This window comes from Zootermopsis nevadensis, unplaced genomic scaffold (genome assembly GCF_977971745.1).
Source record: "Zootermopsis nevadensis isolate Lab colony 2312 unplaced genomic scaffold, Znev_1.0 Znev_ptg000022l, whole genome shotgun sequence".
In the NCBI taxonomy this organism is placed as follows: domain Eukaryota; kingdom Metazoa; phylum Arthropoda; class Insecta; order Blattodea; family Termopsidae; genus Zootermopsis; species Zootermopsis nevadensis.
This window is the reverse complement of record NW_028259154.1, coordinates 6,520,622-6,536,199: the sequence shown is the minus strand read 5'-3', so window position 1 is coordinate 6,536,199 and position 15,578 is coordinate 6,520,622. Positions and strand designations below refer to the sequence as shown.

The 15,578-nt window shown below is 40.0% G+C and overlaps 1 protein-coding gene across 1 annotated transcript in view; it reads left to right on the top strand.

Annotated features, from left to right (window-relative positions):
- The first annotated feature begins 77 nt into the window (after positions 1-77).
- LOC110834262 (uncharacterized) overlaps positions 78-15,578 on the top strand; it is a 39,420-nt gene continuing 23,919 nt past the window's right edge. Inside the window, exons 1-4 of the mRNA XM_087353336.1 lie at positions 78-1,029; positions 1,207-1,259; positions 1,460-1,525; positions 11,173-11,305. The gene's annotated coding sequence lies outside the window, so the exon portion shown is untranslated. The remainder of the gene's footprint in view (positions 1,030-1,206; positions 1,260-1,459; positions 1,526-11,172; positions 11,306-15,578) is intronic.

Here is a 15,578-nt window from a genome sequence, read left to right as displayed (position 1 = left end):
TTTGTACATCACAGAACTTTACTAAAATACAGGTATACCATTGAATACGCAACCCAGTATCATGTACCATGGTACAAAAATCTGTCTGCGTTCTACGCATGTTGGTGGGCTATGGGAGGCCGGTGTGAAATCATTTAAATCTCATTACAGAAGAGTGGTTGGAAACACTGCTTTGACCTTGGAAGAGCTCATTACCTTGACAACTCAAATTTAATCTTGTTTCAACTCCGCACCTTTGACAATGTTTCCCAGTGAACATTCTGACCCATCTCCAATCACCCCAGGTCACTTCCTAATTGGAGACTCCCTCATAGCTTTGCCAGAAACTGATCTAACGACAGTATCAGTAAATCGCTTAAGCAGATGGCAGCATTTCTGGCATTGTTGGTCCAAGGAGTACCTCAATGAGCTTCACAACGAGGAAAATGGAAATTTGAAAAACGTAACATCAAAGTGGGGCTCATCCTGCTTCAGTGAGAAGACGGGCTGCCACCCCTTACCTGGAGAATGAGCAAGGTCATAGGAAGAGTTGGCGACAGTTAAAGTTGCAAGGGGTCAGGTGAAAAGACATAAATAAACTGTGTCCACTTCCATATTACTAGTGAAACGGGCTTTAAACAAATTAAGTGTGAATAAGTTTTTGTTTTAGTGACCGATGAATACGAATATCGTTCAACTTACACATCATTTTTTGTTTTGTTTACATTTGGACAATTTGGATTTACAAGTAATGTAATTTGTAGTAAGTGTTGACATCCGTCAAAGTAGACGGAATGTTCGGTGTTCATGTTGGCAGGACTGTAACCTTAGCTAATGTTCGATGTTTTAAAGTTGGTATGACTGTAACCTTAGCTGTTGTTAGGTGTATAATGTTGGTACTGTAGTCTTGGCGTCTTCTGCCTTGTGCGTTTGTCGAGGATCGGTGGATGCAAGTACTGTGCGAGTTTGAAGTGTGTTTTAATAAAGAAATAGTGCGCTGTAGTGGGACATACACCCAATCAAGGAACAACAGTGTTACATTTAACTGATGTAAGAATTTACGTACCTTTGTTACTGTTAAGTATTGATGAATTATGTAAAGTGAATATGTAGAGAACGCCATAAGTGCTGGAAAATCTGATTGGCACACTTGTAACTTAATATTCCTTTTATGCATAAAAGCGTCTTGTTACAATAATTAATTATCTTCATATATCTGGTTTCCAGTGCGGTGCAGCTGTCCTGTGTGTGGGAGGAAGCAGCTTTGAGTATTCAGAAAGGTGAGTTTTTATTTGTAGGCTTTTGCAATAAAATTAATATTTCAGGTACTATATCACCAAGTTCAACAGAATAGAGAGGTCATTTACGACATAATGAAGTAAAAGTGTTATATATAACTGTTATATGGGACCATTAAAATAATATAACTCCTTCATGTTAAAATAATTAATTATCTTGCTATATCTGTTTTCCTTTTCAGTTTGGTGCAGCAGTTATCCTGTGTGCTTGCCTGTGTAGGAGGAAGCTGCTTTGAGTATGCAGAATGGTGAGTTTTTATATGCAAACTTTTACAATTATATAATATCTTAGGAACTATTTCACCAAATTCAATGGAATAAAGAATACAATTGATCATAATGAAGTATATGAGTTATATATAACTGATATAAAAGGCCATTAAAATAAAAATTTACATACACAAATTCCTGTCAATTATTGATGAGTTTGTGGATGATCAGTGTGAGTTCAGATGTAACAGATCAACAATAGTTATTGATCAGATCTTCTGCATTTGTCAGATACTAGAGAAAAGATGGGACAGTACATCAATCAATTAAAAGTTTCTGAATGGCCTACCACTCTGTTTAAAAGAAAAGTGTTACACAATATTCTCATTGAATTTGGTAAACCAAAGAAGCTAGTGAGTCTAATAAAAATGTGCTTACATGAAACCTGTAGCAAAATTCGTGTGCTTAAATATTTATCAGAGTCTTCAAGACTGGTCTGAAACAAGGAGCTGCTTTGTCTCCATTGCTCTATAATTTCTTTGTTAGAATATGCCATCAGGAAAGTCCAAGATAGGCCGGAGGGTTTGCAATTGAATGGGACACGTCAGCTATTGGCATTTGCTGATGATGTTAATTTATTGGGGGACGATATGAATGCAATAAAGAGGAACGCAGAAGTTTTGCTAGAGGCTGGTGGACAGGTGGGGCTAGAAGTAAATTCAGGAAAAACTAAGTACATGTTGGTATCTTGTCGTCAGCAGACAGGCGGGCAAAATTATCATAGGGTGGCTAATAAATCCTTTGAAAGTGTGACAAAGTTCAAATATTTGGGAACAACAATAACATCAAAATTATATTCATGAGAAAATTAGGAGCACACTAAATTTAGGAAATATGTGTTACTTCTCAGTTCAAAATAGGGATAAGCTATATCGATTGGGCCCAACAGATTAGGTTTTACCTGAAGACGGAGATAGGCGTATATTGATTTCATTTAGTATTGGAGAAATTAATGTAAAAATTCTGTTGTAGATTTTATAAGTTTGAAGCAGTTGATATTATTTTGTTATGCTAAAGAGAGGTCTGATGACAAGCTCCTAAGATGCTACATTTTCAGGGGCGGAGGTTGGTAGGTCTAGGGTGCGACCTCAGCGGGCTATCAGATTAACAGGAGCGTATGTTAGCCTCGGCTGCGTCTGTAGCAGGCAACTGTCTCAGATGCTAGGCTGCTTCTACAGCAGGGTACCATCTGATTGGCATAGGTTGGTAGGTCTAGGGTGCATCCACAGCAGGCTAACATTCATAGGTTATTTGGGCTCAGGTGTGTCCTTGGCTGACCACCAGTTTAGTGTCATAGGTTTCGTTTGACTAGGCTGCGTCCGTACCTCGCTACTTTCTCAGTAAAATTAATATCTCGGGAAGTATTGCACAAAAGTGATCACAATACAGAGATTGTTTGAAATATATTGGAAGTAAAACAGTTATATATAACTGTTAAGAAGTGTCCGTTAAAATAAGAAAACTTTGGATACATTAATTACTCTTATTTATACATTAATTATGTAATGGATATATGTAGCTAATGCCGAAATTACTGGAGCCCTTGATGCACACATGTTTGTGACTTGGTATTCCTTGAATTTTATCTGAGGCGATGTCGAAAGAATGCTACGACAACTCAGGTGGGGTATATAAATTTATATGCAGACTAAAATTAAAAATAAATAACTCGGGAACTATTCCCAAAAATTAAACAGAATTAAAAAAATTATTTAAAATATACTAGAGTAAAACAAAAGTTCTATATAACTGAAATGAAGGGCCACGAAAATAAAAATTTTCTTACATTAATGACTGTTAATTATTAATGAATTCCATGTATGGTGGGGGTCCCTCATACCACCGCATGGCGTGTCCTCAGGTTGCGGATAGAGGGACATCCTCCAGGTATGGATGTTGGCTGCGAATATATAGAATAAGGAGTCCTGGACAGCGGTCAAAGGGTGGTCCTCAGTTTGGGGGGTAAGGCTAACAACTTTTCACCTTAAAAAAAGCATAGTTGCGAACACATTAACTGAGCCTCGGACCATGACGGACTCCTTGGCGCGACCATGGAAATTTAAAAAGGATATGGGATTTGGTACTTGGAACATTAGGAGCCTCTATACGGCTGGGGCACTGAAAGTCAGTGGAGAATTATTTGTTAGACTTCGTGGCAGTGCACTAATGGGATATAATAAATAGAAATTGACTTTACTCGTTTCTGCGGCCTTTAATTTCTCAGCACCATATTTCAAAACATTACCAACTTGTCCTTTGATCAGTGACAGGCATATATATTAATGCTTTTAGAAATTGTCTTCGTTGATTCTGGTATGACCATAAGTGGTCCTTGCCACACTGTAATGGTGAAAGTGGGGTTTAACCTCGCGGGCCTACCTCAGTTACGACAAGCGTGGAATGGCATATTTTCCAGACGCAGTCTGTGATTTTATATACTTCACTGAATTTTATGTTTGTTTGTTGTGAATACAAATCCATTGTCGTAGAGATAATTACAGTAGAGATTCATTATTAATGTTTTCATTACTTCATTATCATCGCCCACGTGTCACTGCTTACACAGGATCCAGCTGGCCGTATACGACTTCAGAGCACCACTAAACTTGTTCACCCTGAGTTAACATCCATCCAGCAACCCCACAGCACAAGGGTTTAAATCCTCTATTAACCATACAATACAGGTTAAATATTCACATATAAAAACTGTTGTCAAATAAAACAGAAATTGGGAGGGAGGATATCTTCAAACCCACGATAGGCAGCGAGAGTCTCCATGCACTTAGTAATGATAATGGCGTCAGAGCAGTGACCTTCACCACATCAAAAGATTTAATTGTAAAAAGTACAAAATTTCCACATGGTGATGTTCATAAATACACTTAGACGTCTCCAGATGGCAGCACACACAATCAAATAGACCATGTGTTAGAAGATAAGAGAAGGCGGAGAGATCATTCAGAGGAGCAGATTGTGACACTGATCATTATCTGGTGGTAGCAAAATGGGGGAGCAGCTTTCAGTAAGTAGACGAACTAAACAAAATTTTGACACAGAAAGATTTGATTTGAGAAAATTAAGTGAGGGAGAGGCGAAAGAACAATATAAAGTTGACATTTCGAATAGGTTTCAGATTTTAGAGACAAATGAAGATAATGAAAGTGTGGACATCAACAGGGAGTGGGAAAATGTCAGAAACTGCATCAAAATTTCAGCCAAAGAGAAACTAGGATACTACAGGAGAAGGCAAAATAAACCGTGGTTTGATGAGGAATGTTCCAAATTAATAGATCGAAGGACTCAAACGAAACAAATGCGGATAATCTATGTAACGTGAGGCTAGTAGAAGCTTTGGGAATAAGAAAAGGGAATACCTGAAGGGCAAAATTGTTGATCTTGAGACAAATAATAAGGGAAAAATATCAGAGACCTGTACAGAGGCATTAAAAACTTTAAGAAGGGATATCAACCCCAGACAACGATGGAAGGAATCCATAATTATTCCTATTCATAAGAAGGGGGACAAGACTGAGTGTGGTAATTACCAAGGAATTTCTCTGCTATCAGCCTCATACAAAATTCTATCAAACATTCTTTCGGCAAGATTAAGTCCATGTGCGAATGAAATTATTGGAGATCATCAGTGTGGGTTCAGACGAAACAGATCACATCAGCTATTGGCATTTGTTGATGATGTTAATTTATTGGGGGACGATATGAATACAATAAAGAGGAACGCAGAAGTTTTACTAGAGGCTGGTAGACAAGTGGGGCTGGAAGTAAATTCAGAAAAAACTAAGTACACGTTAGTATTTCGTCATCAGAAGACAGGAGGGCAGAATGAACTTAGGGTGGCTAATAAGTCCTTTGAAAGGGTTTCAAAGTTCAAATATCTGGGAACAACAATAACAAATGAAAATGACACTCATGAGGAAGTTAGGAGGAGATTAAATTCCGGAAATGCTTGCAACTTCTCAGTTCAAAATATTTTGTGTTCCCGTCGGATTTCTAAGAACCTGAAAATTAAAGTATACAAAACAATAATCTTGCCTGTTGTTTTGTATGGGTGCGAAACATGGTCTCTCACTCAGAGGGAGGAACACGGATTGCAGGTGTTTGAGAATCCGGTGTTGAGGAGGATATTTGGGCCTACGAGAGAAGACGATGGGGCGTGGAGAAAAGTAATTAATGACGAGCTTAAAAATCTGTACTCCTCCCCCAATATTGTGAGGGTGATTAAGTCGAGAAGAATGAGATGGGCAAGGCATGTAGTGTGCATAGATGGGACAAGAGGTGTGCACCGGGTTGGGAAGCCTGAGGGGAAAAGAGACCTCTGGGGAGACCTAGACGTAGATGGGAGGATAATCTCAGGCAGGAGGAAGCCTGAGGGAAAGAGACCTCTATGGAGACCTAGACAAAGATGGGAGGATAATCTCAGGCCGGATCTATGGGAGATAGGAGTTGAAGGAGACTGGATTTTGTTGGCCCAAGACAGGGCTTTGGTTAATTCGGTGATGAAACTTCGAGTTCCATAAGCCATCTGGTTGGTTATTAATGATTACATGTACTGATCAGTGGAAGTACTGTCAAATGTGATCCACATATAAATTTGGCTTGATTTTCTTTTTATTGTGTGGCAAAGACTGAAGTAATTCATGGAACTTTGGTAGGGAGATTAAATTTATGTGCAGACATTTACAGGAAAATTAATACAAGATGATTTATAATATAATGAAGTGTTATATATGACTGATATAAAGAGACAGACAGAAAGAAAGATGCAATTAAGGAGAAATGAATGTAAAAAATCTGTTGTAGATTTTATAAGTTCGAAGCAGTTGATATTATTTTGTTATGTAAAAGAGAGGTCTGATGACAAGGGGTGGAGGTTTCTTATGACTGGGCTTCGTTCGTAGCTCCAACTTCTCTGTTTGGCGAGTATTTTTAATTGTTCTTTTTGCATTAATACATTTATCAGGAAGTAAATGAATTGATTATTAGAATTAGGAAAAGTGAATGTGAGAATTTGTAAGGAGGGCGTACCAAAGAGACTTGCATGCCAGGAGAGTGGAAAACCAATGTGGTAATTGTATGGAAATACTTTCGTTGTTGAATGCGTGGAGCACGGGCCACGCCCCTTCGAACGACCTGCCCAGGGCCATCGGTTGCTTGGAGACAGCATCGTCCGAAGGAGGGCACTTTCCGGTGGGCATACGTTGGTAGGGCTGGGCGCGGGTGCGTCCGCTGCTAGGTAATTTAAGAAAATAATTGAAAATATTTTTTTTTTTAAATCGTTCAATAAGCGCGCAAAACTAAACAATAACCAACCAGATGGCTTACGGAACCCGAAGGTTCATCACTGAATTAACCAAAGCCCTGTCCTGGGCCAACAAAATCCAGTCTCCTTCAACTCCTATCTCCCATAGATCCCGCCTCAGATTATCCTCCCATCTACGTCTAGGTCTCCCCAGAGGTCTCTTCCCCTCAGGCTTCCCAAATAGTGGACCCAACCAACCAAATGGCTTACCGAACCCGAAGGTTCATCACCGAATTAACCAAAGCCCTCCACCGGACCCTGTCCTGGGCCAACAAAATTCAGTCTCCTTCAACTCCTATCTCCCATAGATCCCGCCTGAGATTATCCTCCCATCTACGTCTAGGTCTCCCCGGAGGTCTTTTCCCCCTCAGGCTTCCCGATCAATACCCTCTTGCCCCATCCATGCGCGCTACATGCCCAGCCCATCTCATCTTCTCGACTGTGCCAGTCCAGGTTCCTAGTTCGACTCACGAGATGAAGGCAGACCTGGATTAGGCGCTTATATAAACGAGGGAGGCGTGATTTGATATTTGATACGCCTTACTTCATCCACATTTATCGAGATTAATAATTTTGGCTTTGTTAATTTATTGGATCGGAGAGAGAGGCGACACTCAGTGGCTTGAACGTGAATTCAAGTGCTGTTAGGAGCTGGTCTGATTTCCTTTTTAACTTGCGTAAGACGGAAAGGCGCTTTGCGAAATATGGTCTGAGAGGATCGCAGTTCCTCGTTTGAATACTGACCGTGTGAAATATTTTTCACGGACTGTACCACTGACGCCAGTGTCTTTGTGCGTCCTGTCTTTCGATCGATAAGACTTTGACGATGTCTAAACATCATTTCATATTCTCAGAACTAGGCTTCCTTTCGAGCTAATTTTTTTCGAAAGTTCAAGACCGGGAACGTGAAACAGAAGTCACTACCCATGAAGAATGTTTGATAAGACGACGAAAGAATACTCTCATGTCAGTGGCGGATTGTTCTATGCGGCAAAGATAATTAAAAAAATAGAATTTCCTAGTAGGAAGATGGGACATTTGTTTTTTTAACTTCATCAGATATAAAATATTTTTATTCTAAGTAAATACGACAGCGACACACTCGATGGTCGTTCCTTCGCTCTGTGACGTAAGGCTTCAGTTTTCTCTCCTGCCTCCTTTTGCTGTTACCAGGAAAACTAGGCTAGAAATGGGGCAAGGAAGAAGGCTCGAATGATGTGCCGACAGCCTCAGTTCGACTCCAGATCACGTAAAACAAGTGAGGAACTCGGTGCGACAAAGGGTTAATCTATTTCGAATAATTAATGAATTTAAAATAAAGGCGGATAATTAGAACATCAAATAGAACATTTTTTTTGGTTGGGGTCGATTCTTAAAAAGTCGCGGCCAATCAATGCCATGCAGAAGGAATTTCCAGCCTAATTTTTATTGTGCGAGCGACCTCGACAAAATTTGGTCTGTGTGCGAGTTCGATGCGTAAGACGTGGACTGTATTAAAAAATAAACTGATGATAATGTGAAGAATTTGTAAAAAAAGAAATGCAATCCAGAACCCAGGATGAGGTGTGTTTATTTTCAGCGCATTTTTACAAAATGAATTAAGTCTCCACAAACGAGAAGCTCGTGGCCTGCGCTCAGAAGCAATTTTCTTTTCCTCCCAGAGGTGGGCGTGGCTTGTTCAACGTCGCCCAGACAAAAGCCTCACGTGATAACTCGGTCTGAGAGTGAACGAAAGCGAAGTTTCTTATTTTTTAAAATTTTAGGTGTTTTCGAGTTTCGTATTTCTGGAACTAGGAAAAAAGTAGCTGTTTGTGGAGATTCTTTATTACTTTTATTGCTGTTAATTTTGTTGTTTAATTCATTTCAGGTCTGCATTGAGTTTTGTCGTACTTGTAGGTCGGTCGTAAGTCTGCAGACTGCAATGCGCGTACCATCTGATACCCTCTGGAGCAGCGGCCCCGAAACATACATTCATCAGGGCGTCGGGAAACTTTTAGCCTGATAACAATTCGTAGTGATGATTACGTTCATATCAGATCGCAGGATGACCGAGACACTGAACGAATGACCACCAAATTACGTATCAGCTTTTGGTCCTGCCTTCGAACTCCGGCTCGTTCGTTGTTGGGTTTTCTTCTCTCTCTTTGGCACGTGCTCAAGTCTCGGCCGGAAGACGCTCTCTGTCTCGACAGAGGTTCGAAGGTCGTTTCTTTCAAACAATGAGCAAATGGTCTTTATCAGCCCTAACACGACATTTGCTTCGAAACAAATCGCCCTCGCTATTGCGCCAATAGTTACACAGAACGACGCAGTGGTTTTAAATTACAAATTGCGCCCTGGCGCCATACTTCCGGCGTCAGCCTTTCACGAAGTGTCCCGAACCAAATTATTGTTCGCTGTCACAAGACACTAGAAAAATAAAAAAAGTTTTCCAGACAAGCGTGAGGTGGAATATATTTAGTCAGCACTTCACAAAATGGCCCCTTGGGATTCTCAGACACTGTCGTTTCAGTACATTTCAGGTTAAAAACGTAACTTACGGGATTTGAACTCTGAAATTGTATTAATTCAACCGTGGATAATGTATGAGGGGATGACAAGGTCCGTCTAGATAATCGTCCCAAATAGCAGAGAGGAAGTACCCCAAGGGATGCTGTGACATCCTGAATATAATTCATTCTAAGCGTTCCGCCTTCTCAAACCGGTTTGCTGAGGGGTCGCTGAACGGGGCGTAGTTATGCAGACTTGAAATATATTTTATTATAAAGAATACAAATCATGTGTAGCACCATCGTCCCCTTCTTTAAACCAGTGGTCTCCAAAGTGGAGTGCGCGAGATAATTTCAATTTAATTTTATTTGTGATTTTATGATGTGCTGCTAGATTAAATGCGTACCATGCAAATTATTTATAAATAAACATAATAAAAATTACACTTATATATTTATTTGTTCCGGGGGTGCGCGACCAAAAAAGTTTGGAGACCCCTGTATTAAACCACTTCAAACAGACTCAATAGCCCCCCCCCCCCCACTTTTAGGCTGTACAACTGCGTCAGTCTGAAAACACGTGCAATATCTCGACCATCTTGAAGGCAACTCCACAAGACAAACAGAAAACAATTGCACGACTTGCCCACGTGACCTTGCGTCGAAAGAATAACTAAGTACAAAAACACTTCGAAAGAAATTAACAGTTGGGATTTGTTAAAGTCCTTGATCTTCCAAGTCATCACCAACAATAGAATCCAAAAATCAGAAACTACCACGTGTCAAACTAATACAAGCCGTGAAATACCAACAATGGACGTGAAGTGCGCGCTCGGGACCAAACTAAGGTTTGCCCGATTGCAATTTGCAGTACATGAAATTTTATTAATACGTACAAAACTGCGAAATATTAAAACAAGAACCCGTGACGAGAAACCTTTGTGCTCCAAGGCCACTTTTAAACTGTCTGAACCCTGCGTGAGCCGTAAGCCAATTGTTAAAACTGAAATTAATGTTTTTCAATAACATTTTGCATTAAGCGTTTTAGTGACGAAAGAGTTGATTGTGAATGCAATGAAACAATTCTATTTATATTGGTTTTCTTAAGACTGCGAAAACGTCTTTTAGAACCCGTTCACGGTTTCCTTTCCATTACATTAACAAAGTAATTAAAAGGGGATTCCATAGCTCGGACGTTTTCAAATATTATCATCATCCTTATTTATCAAAATAAGTAAGGATGAGCACGAATGGGAAAGATGAGATTGCTCGCATGAAAGAGACCTTTTGGAATACTTTAACGTTGACGGGAGAGTAATATTAAAGTGGAACTGAAATTTGAAATGAAGGAGTGGCATGACATATAACTTGCTCAGAACGGACACGAACAGTAAGCTTTTGTGACTGCGGCAATGAACTTCATAAAAATCTGTTTACCGCGTGGGGAAACGGCTTGGGTGCGGCCAAGGGGGGGGGGTTACCAGGTGGACTAGAGAGCTGCTATTGGTGGGAAGTTCATCACACCATCGAGTCACACTGCTACACACAGACTGAAAACATCAAGCAGTTAAGAGTAGCGTGTAGTGAGTGCACTTTTAATGTGTTCTGCGGGTGTTGCGATAATATTCTAGATTAAATAACTTTGCCCCTCTGAGGTAATCTTAAAGCTGTACCCATCAGAACACATGAAAGCCTGTCGTCTGTTGTTCGTTCAGTGGTTGTGGAACGAATGCTTTCAGGATGGCTAGTAGCAACGCGTCATTTCCCCCCCCCCCCCATACTCGTTACATTTCAAACTTGTGTTCTTTGTTCTTTGCAGAAGCTTCCCGCCTCGCAGTCTATGGCGTGCGTTTGTGAGGAAAGGTTGCAGTTCCTTGATCTTCCATGGCGTGGCGTTGCGTTGCGTTACTTCACTTCACTTCACTTCACTTCACTTCCCTTCATAGACCCAGGTATTAAATCTGAATATTCATTGCAGTAAGGAAACTGAGGTTTCCCTTTTATCATTCGATTATCCTTCAAGACGCTGCAACGTACGTTGTTTGTGTTTTGTCTCTTGAGGTTGTGATGAGTTTGCAAAAAGGGGGGGGGGGGGTGAGAATGGAAAAAACCCTGTGCCTGTGAACTTCAATGATGCGTGGGCATTAGTTGATTTTATAAATGTACAGGTTATATTTTAACTCTGGAATCATGGTGGCCAACTATTGCATAAGAAAGTTACTTGTTTCTGTTTGTAGCAAGGTCAAATAACACATCGGAGTCATGGGCCTTCTGTTCATTTATGATATTTTGGTGTTTTGTATTTATGGGATTTTTCTAAAATGTCTGAGAATTTTACCGTTTGAGGCTTTGATCTCGTCCTCGGTGCTAAAGTGTTGATCACCTTGAGGATGAATATGTTTCTTAGAAAACAGATTTCCTCGTCTTTCAACCACCTGGCATGGCTGGTAGCCTGAGAGAAATTCATTATATAAGTGAGATGCAGTGTTTAAATGACAGTTTTATCATGCAGCGTGGAATAATAACTTGTAAGACTTGAGGTTCTCACAGCGGTGAGTATGAAGATATCCGTCTTCTGGGTTATTGCGCTGATGATGGAGGCAGTATGACCTCTGAAACGTTGGTTAACATCGACCAGACTACACCGCGCAATAACCCAGAAGACGGAAATCTTCGAATAATAACTTCATTCCAATAGTGTAAGATAATGGAAAGAGATTGATTTGCATCCCAAACCATTTTCTTTCATGGACACTTTCACTATTTTACCATTTGTTTTGCTGTCTTTGCCTTGATGTCAATTGTTTAGAGCCAATTACGTAGCAGAATCAAATTAAGTCATGTCCCAGGTTCTAGTTCTGGTTTTCACAGGTGCCATGACTTGAATAAAAGTCGCCTAGCTTTCTTTTGTCGTGCCACGCCTCGAGTGAGCGAATGGAATTGAATTGTCTGTGGAACAGGTGCATAATGAAAGTATAAAAGAAAGAAGAATCAGAAATAAATTTGTAAATGTAGACACTGCGGTTATTTCTACAAGATTTTGATTTTTTTTGATAAAATTAAATGCTAGAAATGGTTTTATTTGAGGATGTTCTCGGAATTGGTGAGTTTGAAAACAGTCTCTTTCTGCGCTGAGCAATTTTAGGTCTACTGCCTTTTAAGTTTTATCATGAAAGTTTTAAATTCATCTTTTAATTACGTCGACTGGAGGCGCTTAGGTTTGCGGTTATTGAAATGTGCCTGCACCAACAAGGCAGTTATTCAGACCACATTTGTCTGACAGTGCGTAGGATGATGTATCGGATGCTGAGGTGTGAAAGGGCTGTTCTCATGGCGTAACTTTGGAAATTCATATTTATCTGAAATATATAAAATGATGCATACAAACAGAACAGTTTGAAAAGCATTTAGTGCCAAATGTGTTTCGACCTCATGAGGTGATCATCAGTGGCAAAAACATTAATTCTTTAGTCTGTCTATTAAAATCTTACAATTCAGGAGACGATTGTTTGTTATAAAGCGCTCGGCATAAAAAGGTTGCACTTTTTGAAACCGTGCTTCGTGTAATACCACACTGAATGATAAGCTTTATGTAAATTTAGTTGGCTTAATGTCCGCTGGCCTAATTTGGGGTTTCCGTTGTTGTTCTGCTGTGAGCCGTGGTTGCGTTGTCTGACTGGATTGTGAACTTCAATATTGCGTGAGTAATACTGTCACCACGGCTTGCTTACGAAGCACCTTGTTCATGCTCGTAACGTTCTTTTACATGTCGTAAATCTGCGACATGGGACTGCTGGCTTTCATCGATTGTCTTATTGATCATGTTTGAAGCGGGAAAGTAATGAGCGTTTTCATAATTTTGTAATGAAACATTTTCCCATTTGTTGGTGTTGATTCGTGTACCAGTAAATGAATATTGAAAAATGCCCAAACTTATATTCTGCCTTTTTTGTTCATTTGGATTTATTAAAACTGATCTCTATACTCAAGTGTATGAAAATTTCTTTGTTATTCTGACAAATTTCTGTTGCTGAAGCAAAACCACTTGACCCCAGAGTACCAACTGAGAGGATGAAGGAATAACGTTCATGCAGCAACAAGAAAGTAGTTTTTCATAAATAGTTTGATTTTTGTCATCATCTTTATCCCCCCCACCCCACCGAATAGTCTGTCTATACTGAGGATGATGTTATTAAATATGTACAAGAGTCCTATTACATGGAACATATCAGAAATACGGTGTTCTGTAATTTTGATGAGAATATTACTAAAATGGTGAACAGAAATTGATTTAATCAGAAATAATGAAGTGGTTTTATTTGTTGCTTGTTGAGGTTCTTGGAGTATTTCATAGAGGGGCATGCCCTTCTGGTTTGCTGACTTTTCTCAGTAGGGGAACTTGGGTTGCATTTTTTTCAGTAATCTCTGCTTTATACGCTGATCTTGTGTCGTCTGCCGTCTCTTACACAAATTTAGTAATTTGAATTTTATTCTGGGTCCGGAATAAAGGTTATAATATGAGACCATGGAATTGTGTTTCATAGGCTATTAATTAATTTAGGAATTATCTATATTTACCTCATTTGATAGATTAGTAATTAAAGTCAGCCACGTCTCTTTGTATTCAGATTTGATTTGTGGACGTAGAGTATGGAAGTGTGTGTTGGTTTTTGTGGTTGTGATGCCATGTGGCCTCTTAGATAGGCACCAGTGCTTCAGAAGAACATGCCTCCTCCATCTTCAGGGCTGAAGTGAGGTTTTTGCAGAAGATGGAGGTGTTTCTCAAAAACTGTATCTGCCTACGAGTCCACGTGGTGTACCAACCAGAATGCCAACACTGCCATCAACTTGGCCACTGCTGTAACCATTCGTCAGCTGCTCGTGGTGGGATGTTTAGTTGGGTGAATGGTGCGGATTTTTTTTTGTTCAGGGTCACATTTTCTCGGTCCTCAGGACGTGTAACGCTCGAATCGAATATGGCGGCGGAAATATATAGCTCACAAGTTATATCAGTATTACCACACAGTACAAATGCAATTCATAGAATGCATCTACTGAATAAAATGTGCGTTCTGATAGGTAGGACGTCAGCTCGTTCTTGTAGGTCCTAATTTCCTCCACTTTCCTAATTTGAATTGGTAATTTATTGTATAGTTTTATTCCTATATTCACCGCACCTTTCTTGAGAACATTTGTTCTACAGAACTGGGCACGGAAGTCCAACTTTATGTGGCATCTTCTTTCGATTGTATACATGCATGCTAATTAAATTAAATTAAATCCGTGGCGTTGCAGCTCCAGGGAGCCAAAGCCGACTAGCTGGCTGCTGGCTTCACGTTCACATGCCTAAGCAGAGGTGAACGATCATCCAACCAGATATAGGGTGACGTGTGGTCAGCACGACGAACCCCCAGCCATTGCTAGTTTTCCTGACCGGGTTACGCTACTCATTGTAGCTCCTGGGTTGGCACCGGTCCCATTCAATGGTCGAAAATCTCATGAGAAAATTTCTTCTTCCCCGAGACTCAAACCAGCGCGCCTTCCGTATCGGCGGTCCGAAGCACAAAGCCTGAGACCGCGTGGCTACAGCGCGGGACTCATGCATGCTAATGGGAGTATATTTATATCCTTAAGCAGTTGCCTACATGATGCATATCTCCCCACACCACTGATTATTCGTAAAGTCAGGTTTTGTAGTTTAAGGACCCTTTTACTTTTTTTGTCAGCACCCCAGAAAATTAAGCCATACCTCAGATGAGCGTGGCTGTGTGCAAAGTAAGTGCTCTTTATGATGTGTGGACTCGTTACATTTTTGAAGGATAATCTAACGTAATTTACTAAGTTTGGAACTTAGAAACTTTACATGTACTTCACATTTCATGTTTAAACAGAGATGCAACCCTAGGAATTTTATTTCTGAATTATAATTTATATCTCTATTGTCAAGTTTGACTTGAGGTACAAAATGACATTGCTATTGTCTTGTCAATGTTTTTTATAAGACCGTTTGCGTAAAACCACGAAGGCAAATTGTTCATAGAGCTATTTATTTCCTGTTCAAGGATGTGGCCGTTCTCTGCTGTTACTAAAATATTTGTGTCATCTGCAAATAAAATTATCTTTGATTCTTGGATATTATTTTCAGGTCGCATAATGAAAGTAATGTCGGCTCAGGAATTGAACTCTGTGGCATTCATTTCTGTTACAGCTGAAGCATGTTGTCCT